At 41.2% G+C, this 9,737-nt stretch overlaps 1 protein-coding gene across 1 annotated transcript in view; it reads left to right on the top strand.

The window, feature by feature from the left end:
• The window catches only part of LOC307014250 (macoilin), a 43,100-nt gene that overhangs the window by 4,304 nt on the left and 29,059 nt on the right, over positions 1-9,737 (top strand). The gene's annotated exons all lie outside the window — the stretch shown is intronic.

The raw sequence follows: 9,737 nt of genomic DNA, 5'->3' as shown, positions 1-9,737 counted from the left end.
GTCTGGTTTTAAACTGATGTAGGTTTTGTAGTGACCAATGACAGGGCAGAAGCCTGGGGCCTGGGTGGTGAACACCCCCCTCGTGCACTTTGCACAAGGGGATGGGTTTCCTCTGTGGACGTCAGAGGGGACGAAACAAAACACAAATATAATGACACTCTGCCAGAGAGCGGACATGAGCAAAAATACTTAATGACTGCTCCTTCCTACTCATTTCTCACTGTCAACGTTTGGTTTGTTGATATATTTACTTTAACTTAAATGTTAGGGCTGGAGCATTTCTCTATTGGTAACATAAAAGTCTTTAAAACATGTAAAACATCTCTAAAAACAATAGCAACCCTAACTCTTTTTCTTTTTTTGTATTCGTCTTTTATCCGCTCTACTGAACACAGTTCCTCTTTCTTTGTGCAAAAGACTTGAGACCCTTGATATCAAACACGTTACTCAAGTGGAAAGTAGCAATGCAACCCCATAAATAATACTAAAGTACATATTAAATGACTTCGTTTTGAGGTTTTCTATATAGTTTCAGATGTTTTATATCTAGAAATTGATTTGATTTAGTTAAGATTAAACTTATTGTCGTTACGTAGTACAGGTACTATGTAACGAAACAATTTCTCTGCATTTGACCCATCCTAGTGTTAAGAGCAGTGGGATGCCATTGTGTACGGCGAGCAGTGCCTTGCTCAGAGACACCTCGGTAGCACTTGGTCTTTCCGGGACTTGAACTGGTGACCTTCCAGTTGCCAAGCCAAGTCCCTATGGACTTCGCCACCACTGCCTATAGTTAGTAATGTTTTCCAGTGTTCATTCTCCTTTATGAAGACATTTGATTTGGATTAATATTGTTACCATTCACCATGCTCCTTGTTACCGTTTGTTTACTACTACCTAACCCTAAACCTAACCCTTGATAAATCTGAAAGATTATCTAGGGATAGACAGCTAATACATTTGAAAACAAATTTGAAAAAAACCAAAACGTGTAAAAGTCTCAAGGCTAAGAATGTGTCTTTTGTAGTGGATTAAAAAAGTACATTACTTCCTCCCAAATTGTAGTTAATGTAGCATTTAATTAAAACACTAGTAGGCAAGGCAAGGCAAGGCAAGTTTATTTATATAGCACCTTTCAACACAAGGCAATTCAAGGTGCTTTACAAAAATGAAAGACATTCAGACAAAGGCATTTAAAAACAGTCATTAAAAAGAAAAGATAATAAAAGCAACATTAAAGCAATAGTAAAAGTATTTCTAAATTGTACCTACAGTATGTAAAGAATTCTAGTTATTCCATCGATCCACCATTGAGTCGATGCGAGGAAGACGTTGCCTAGAGTCAGTTGTCTCATGTTGATTTAACAAATGCAGCACATTGTCCACCCTTGACCCCTACAGACAGTGTGTAACTGTGCTATGGTTAGTTCATAGTTCAATTCCTTCGCCATCAACACATACATAGAGTACATGCATGTGTTTCCTTTCCCACTGGAAGCCATCCAAACAGATCCTCTGATTGACCTGCAGGTTCTGAACCTGTAAGTGGGTCCCACAGCGAGTGTGGTGACAATCTGAGGCCTCTCACCAAATTACCCCAGGCCAGAGGTCCGTCATTTGGGTCCGAGATCTTTATGAATGAGCGGAGTACTTAATCACTGCCAGCAACACATTTCTGTTTGTCTTGAAGCTGAGCAGAGTGAGGGTTTTCCCAGACCCTTTGGAAAATTGCTTCCAAATGTTGATAAATATAAAAAAACTCTGCAGCACTTCTAAAACTCATGTGCTCGTGTTGAGCATGTGCTTTACATCGTTTCCTTCTAATATTTGGCAGATAGTGGAGGCTTTTACAATGGGCGGGGCCATGTTTGTTTTTTCACAGACAAGTGAGCTAACTTGAACAGCATGGGAGGATTTGTGGTCCAACTGCCACAGTCATTCATTCATGACGTTCACAGATACTCCCTCACATTAGCTTTCTCTTCTTTTAGCTCTTTTTAATTGCGTTTTAGTGTATTCATTACAAAGCAAACTGTCTGTTTGATGCCTCTGTTTCACTGAATATTTTTCCCTCCAGAGAAGCTCTAACCCTGACAAATGTTTGTATAAAGGTGAAACTGCAATCTGCAATAATTTAGCCAAATATTAGGTCTGTAGTTTTGCCATCAGCTTTAATCTGTCAGTAATTTGACTGAGAGCATTACAAAACTGTTTATATAATGAAGACTTTCTATAAAGAAACACTCTGAAACTCTCACATTTCTCAGCAGGGTTTCCCCCGAGGAACCAAGGCTCTTATGGCGCTTTTCCACTGCAGGGCCTCGCTCGGCTTAGTATGGTATGGTTAGGCCTCGTTAGGCCTTGGTAGGCCAGGCTCACTTTATGCTGCGTTTCCATTACATTTTAGGAACTGGGGTAATAACTATAGTAATGCAGTGTAGGCGGAGCCGTGACGTCATCTTCAATGCGAAACACAAAACCAGCCGTTAGCTGTTAGCCCTCAGAGCTCACAGCTCCTCATATCTGTTCAGAAACTAGAAAAAAGTTAAACAAGTACAAACCACATACTGTCTGTGTCATGTTTGGTTGAGTTTCAGAATCGACCCCCCCCCCCCCCCGCGTCCATTCGCGATGTCTCACTGTCTCGCAGACCCCACGCAGCAACCAGGAAATGACACCAGTAACCCAGCTCACACTGTTCGCTCCTCACAGCAGCGAGCCGCGCAACGTCCCGCCAACAAGGCACCCAGACCCCACGCAGCATTCTCATCTGTTTGTCATTACTGGTGTCATTTTCTGGTTGCTAGCAAACGCCATTGTAACACATAAACACTGATGTTCCGCTGTAACGGTGGTGGACTCATCAGAACAGAGTGGGCGAGCTGACCAATCAGAGCACACAGGGCTCACAGGGAGGGGGGGCGGGCAGGAGCTCCAACAAGCCGTTTAGGACAGAAAGTGAACACACATACTATACAGAGATGCTGTATGAGAAACCAATGTGATTTTGGAACATTGAACAATGTAAATCTATTCTAGTAGACCTCAACAATGGAATTATGATCAGTAGAAATGATCATGACATGCGCCCTTTAAGTATGTAACTACAGGAAGGAAACAATTATCTTAGCATAAAGACTGAAGCAGGGGAAACTGCATGTTAATGGTTAGCTTCCTCGCTAAAGTTCTATAGGAGCTAGCCATGCGAGTTAGCTAGTCTGAAAGCTCGTCCGCTTTGTTTGACTTTTAGTTTGTCTCTCTTTGTGAGGGTTGTTGTAGTTTAGAGAGTTTCAAGATGAGAGCCCGTGTTGCCCTTACAATCTTATGTAGAACAATTCAAGAATTCATCAAACAAACCCTATTATTGTTGCTGGAAAGAAATGTGTTGGCTTGTTTACGTTCATAGAATATGAGAAACTTTGAACATTAAAGCATCAAAGTAGAAAGAAAAACAGCTTAGCTAAACAGCCAATTCATTTATCAGCTCACATCAGTTTTAATCTAGCCTCCCTGTGAACTTACATGAACATTCCAGGAAAGCCATTAGGCGATTTATCTCTGCTCTCTAACAACCCCACCGTAAAGCGCAGATCTGTGGAAAATAAACAAGCCATCAAGCCTAAAATGTCCTCCATCCTTTGTCCTGGATCTCCACGTGCCGTTATGCAACATACATGACTTCACCGCTCTGTTGTCCTGCGCTGCTTTGAAACCACACTGACCGTACAGTTGATACTCCTCCTTGGTCCGTCTATCAAATAAGAGTCACGCTGTAACGACAAGATGATTCGGTGGGTGTAAGGGATCAAAGGGCGGAGGAGCTGCTTGATGGGAGTCTACTTTAGTCCGCTTTACTTTTCAACATCACGACTATCCTGGACAGGCTTTAATCTGCCACATGTTAAGGTCAAACAGAGGTTTAGAGCTTCATTGCCTCATATATTGTTATACTATACTATTTTTGATGAAACACCCAGGACAACTTTTATCTGAGCATTTAGAGCAGATGTCGTAGATTTATTTGACATTTATGATGAAGAAGTTCAGTTTCATTTTTAGAAGGTTGAGCGGATTAACATTTTTTACCTTTAATCCATTTCAATCTATCAAATAACCATTTTCTCAATACGTTCCCCAGTGTTGTGGCTGGTCTCGTGCGGGGGGCACCGCCTAGCAGCTGATATTTTCGTACGAACATTCTGGTTGTGTTTGTTCAGCTCTTTCTCCTGCAAATGTCAACTCCACATGCATCATTATTGGATGCCCCCGCCCCTAAAGTATTTACTTCTTATCACTTGTAATGAGGACCAGTACATCCTCACAAGGAGTCCTCCCAACACTGCAGGACACAAACCTCTGCACTCGTGTGAAGCAACGTATATGCCTCTTGTTGGATACCCAAGGGATCAACACCACATTCCTCAGTTTGGAGGATTCTTCCATATAGAGATATGTTTGTGGCTGATTGGAAACAGAGGCCAGTTGGTGTGACAGACAAACCGCAGGTCTTTTCTCCTCATGAATCAAAACTGTAAAGCAATCAGTCTTTTGTTAGGTGGGGTAACATCCCATAAAGCTTTTTACATAAATGTGCGTGAGATCTGGAGAGCTTTGCATGAGGAATTTGTTCAGCACTCCAGCCTGATTTATGAGGCCCGATATAAGAAAGAAAGCAGGAGAGTTCCTCAAGTGAATTTTGACCTCGCCTAAAAGTGAGGCAGTGGAGATTCTTTGAAGTCTTCTATGCAGCTTGTGCATCCAATGGGAAACATTTGTGATAGTGTTTCTCTTTCTAATCTGATGCAGGTTCAGTGCAGCGCTGCAGGTTCGTCCTGCCTGCAGGGCTCAGAATGCCACACGCTGGAAGCTAAAAATACTGTGTGTTCGAGTAAGATGGCATGCATCTGTAAATGTTAATAGCTGTTTAAGAGTTGTTACTTTAAACCAGGGGTGTCAAACTCAATTTCATCGCAGGCCACATTCGTATAAAGGTTGCACTCAAAGGGCCGGTTGTAACTATATAAATATAAAATAATGTATTATATTACATTATTGCCTCTGAATTGGATTATTATCGGATAGGATAATAACTTACTAATAACTACTAATTATTAAAAACCATACACACCCACACGGTCACTGAGGTCTGCTGACAGACTCCTTCTGGAAGTCCCAAAATCGAGGCTAAAGCAGCGAGGAGACAGAGCCTTTGCTGTTGCAGCTCCAAAGTTATGGAACGACTTGCCCCTCCAGGTTAGACTTTCTCCAACTCTGCCTGTTTTTAAATCTTGTTTAAAAACCCACTTATTTTCCCTGGCTTTTACAGACCAGGTGACACTTGTGCTTTTAAATTTGGGTTTTTTATCTTATTAGTGTTTTGTATTGTTTTTACGTCATGTAGGAGAGTTTTTCAGTCTGTGGCTTCTGATCTGGTTTCATTGTCTTGTGTTTTACATTTGTTTCATGTCCTGTCTGTTTTTTATGTATTTATTAGACCCTCCAGAAAAACGCGGGCAAAAATCCTTGATTATGCGATTAAACATGCGGGGTTTTATGTGATTTTATGCGGTGAAATTGCGGGAAGTTGCGAAATATGCGGAAAGTTGAGAAAAATAATATCTTTTTTTTTAAATATTGGGCTGTCTTATTTATTCTCTCTCACACACAACCTGCCACTAACGTTAAACCCCTTTCTTATTCAATTAAACACATTCAATGTTTATTTATTGTAAAAGCAATTGGGCTATTTTAATCACACACACACACACACACACACACACACACGCGCGCGCACGCACGCGCACACACACACACACACACACACACACACACACACACACACTTCTCCGCCTCATTCTTTTTTCATTTACTCGTTCGTTATCTGACCAGCTTCAATCTTGAAGGCTACTCAGGAGTTTGATGCCTCGGTGAACCTGAGTTGTTTGGCTTTCTTGTCCGCAGCAGCAGAAAGCATTTTCGAATGTTTGAATGAATCAAAGTGGGTCGTCACCGTCGACTTTCTCTTATGCTCCAACCATAGACGGCTCCAACACACAGTTGCACAGGGTGCAGAATAGTTTCCCTCCACTTTCGTGAAAGACATCGGGGTACTGCTTTGCCCGGTCTTTAGCAGAAATGTTCGTCGGTATCACTACTTCACGTCAAGACGAGTTAACTTTTTTTTCTTCTCAACTTTGTGTGGAAAAATGCGGGGATTATGCGGCCTTTTCATAAATATGCGGCCTTTTAAAAATCTGCGCCATTTTGCTGATTATGCGGTAAATTCTGCAGGATCGCGATTTTCTGGAGGGTCTAATTTATGCTATGTTTTTATACAGTTGTTGATGTACAGCACTTTGTTCAACTCTGTTGTTTTTAAATGTGCTATATAGATAAAATGGATTGGATTGGATTGGAACTACGTCTGAAAGCAGAAGTCCAGGGCAAATAATTGCAAGTCTCTTCAGTGCGCATGTCACACAACGAGATGCATTGTGGGACATGTAGTTTATGGGCAACATGCTTCTGTAAAGTGGCATGTAACCGTATAATAAACATATTATATTCTTTGCAAGCTCTTGAGGGGCAACATAAAATGAAGTCGCGGGCCGGATTTTGCCCCCAGGCCTTGAGTTTGAGACCCCTGCTTTAAACTGAGAGGGCATTTGAAGGATTTATTTCCAGTCTAGAACTAATTTCAGGATTATTCTGAGTCAGAATAATCAGGAAAGTGTCAGAATTTCGGACACCGCTTGAATCCAGAACAACTGCCGCATGTTCTTGCAAAGTTAACAAAAGTGAAAAATCATTTGTGGATCCACTCTTTTGATCTACGCTAAAATGTAATGGGTTCTTCTTTGGCCCATGCTACACCCTTTGTTTAACCAATTTAGTGAAAACCGGGCCAGTCGTTTTTCTCTTATCCTGCTAACTTGACAATCAAACCAAGGGGAAAAGCTTACTCTTAACATATAATTCCTCAAACTGCTTTTAAATAACTAAATGAGCTGGGTGAGAATACATACATGCATACATACATGCATAAATACATACATACGTAATGCAGGTTATGAAGAACACAGCCTTGATCAATAATATCTTCTGCACAGAGGAATAAATGAGTTGTCATTTCTTTACATCCGTCTGTGACACGGTTGAACATACATACAGCATGTCACCACAGAGGTCATGGCCAGGTTGGATCGCGGTTCAGGCAGAGTTCAGTGTTTCACTCAAGGACACTTTGACGACAGGTGTGGATATGTCACTGGGATCCAACAGACATTCGAGTTATGGAAGTTATGAAACATGAATCTCCCCTCTGTAGTGAGTCGACAGTCTCTCTGATGTAGTGTAGCAGTATTTCGTCTGAGAAACGAGCAAGGAATCTCTTGGAAAATGACACTTATGTTAAGATTAGTCACGAAAGGGATCGAATTCATATGTGTGGGACATTTTTCACATTTCCAGCTGCAGAAGTCGTTGAGTCAGCAGATGTTTTACTGAAGGGTGTTGAGGAGCTAATATTCTCAAGAAACGTGTGCTGCTTATTTTCTGCGAAAAGATTTGGGCTGTTTGCTTTGAGATCAAGTCTTCTTTGTTCCTAATCAACAACTGCAGCCGGTTAAAATAGGTGTAATGTGACAGCAGAAGCATGGATCAGTTTGCTTACGGGGGTCAAAGAAGTAGTTCATTTCAGAGGCTCAGTGGGTGACTGCTGGTGAAGCTAATGATAAGTTGCATGGCTGCTAGGAGAAAGGATTGTCTCTCTTGTTCCTGAGACGAAACCAGAACCAGAGTGTGCACGACAGATCAGATTGTATGTCTGTCCCCAAAACAAGTAATTAGTATTTCATCTGTATTTTTTTTTTTTAATAAGTGAGAAAGTCTGCCATGGGTATGATTTTTTTCGTCCTTGTTTACAAAGAAAAATATCTTTCAAAGCAACCGATCATTGTTTTCTGATATTTAATTAACCTCATGGCATTGGCATTTTCACTTTTTAAAGAACAAAACAAGTATTGTGCGTCAAAGCTTCGCTCCCCTGGGGGCTCAAATCTGTTCAACAACTCTCAGGTTAACCTGCAAATTTGATTATGTGACAACTTAATCGCAGATGTGGCATCTTTTGAAGATGAAATGAAATACATGGAAATCAGTAATCCTCTGACGGGCATGATGTCCTCAGTAAGTTTCATGCTAACCTGCTATTAGATGTTGGTATTTATTGTGATGGTGATGCTATAACAAAGGCGAGGTAGTTTGTTGCTTAATGGCGAAATTGAAGGTTGACTGAGTTTCGCACATGATTTTGTGGTGGGTGGACTTAAGAAACCATCACCACATTGAAAACAATTCTAATTACAAGTACCACATGATTTATTTTGGCCATTTAATTCCACAAACCCCTGATGCATCTTGGGGGAGTGAACTGGAATGGAGAGAATGATAACTCAAAGACACTCCTCCTCTCTCCCCACAGCCCCCCTGAACGCCCCCCCACCTTCGCTTCCTGCCGCTGAGGGGAACAGTTGCACACCCTGATAAGCCGCTCGGAGGGAAGCCTATGCAGGCGGGTAATCAGCATGTTAGATGCTAGCAATCAAGAACAATCACAAGCATTCATCATGTTTATGTTGCGGTGGCTCTTGCATGCTATTTAAGTGAACTGCAATTGTTTGGCATCCTATAGTTTTAAGAGGGCATCCATCTGGTAGAATTTGTCAATGACAGGTGAGATGAAAATAAACTACGGCAACACCTAAGCAGCACACATTTGAGCCTTGACTAAAACCTCAGATAACGTTTTTAATAGGAGAATTTCTTTCTGTCAATCAAACATTTCTTCAATATAACATGAATATTTCCTCTTACATCAGCACTTTTAAAGGCTTTGTACACAGGATGCAGATAGGCAGCGCTGTTTGAAGAAGACTGGGAGAACTCGAATGTTTAACAGGTGTGTGCAGGATTTTACGCCATGCCTATCAAGTTTCAGTGGGATATGCAACAGGCATCAGTCAAAGCTGCGTGCCGACAGAGGAGCGTGAGTACAGTATGAACGCTGTGGGACCAAAATCACATGTGCAGAACGTGATACAGAGAAATTGCAGCTATGTGTTATTCTGTGACAGCAGGGATATGTGCAGTAACTGACCCTCAGAAGCACGCTAAGGCTCTTTTATGAGCGTGGTTATGGTACTCGATTCTGGAAGGATACACATTTAAGTATTATTTAAGCAATTTGGTTTCACATTTCAAATTAACGATTTTAAAGGAAAAGATTCAACGGGAATTACTTGAAGGCTGGTTTCGTGTGTAAGTTTGGTTCCATAAAAACCTATGAGGTCTACAAATACATTTCAAACCATGCTTACTGTTTACAGAAACAGTATGCCGCCTATTTGCTGGGGGGAGGGGTTACTTTGGTTACTTTGTAGTGCCGTGGGACTTCTTCCATAAAGAGAAATCTTTGCTTTACTTTCTAGTTTCCTCAATTATAAAGATAAGACAAGCATGTTGTGGTCCCAGGCCACTGCAAGTATAAAATGCATGATAACCCAATACAATTTAAATTGTTGCATTTCTTCTGGTGAGAAAGTGACAGAAAATGCACTCAAACAAGAGCAACATGAGATGGGTCAAGAGATTGACTTGAACTCATAATGTCATTTTAAAGCCACATTTTCGTTTTCGTTATAAATGTCAAGTGTGTACGCTGCAAAGTAACAGCGTGA

This window comes from Notothenia rossii (genome assembly GCF_949606895.1).
Source record: "Notothenia rossii genome assembly, chromosome: 8".
In the NCBI taxonomy this organism is placed as follows: domain Eukaryota; kingdom Metazoa; phylum Chordata; class Actinopteri; order Perciformes; family Nototheniidae; genus Notothenia; species Notothenia rossii.
This window is presented reverse-complemented; position numbering and strand designations above follow the sequence as displayed.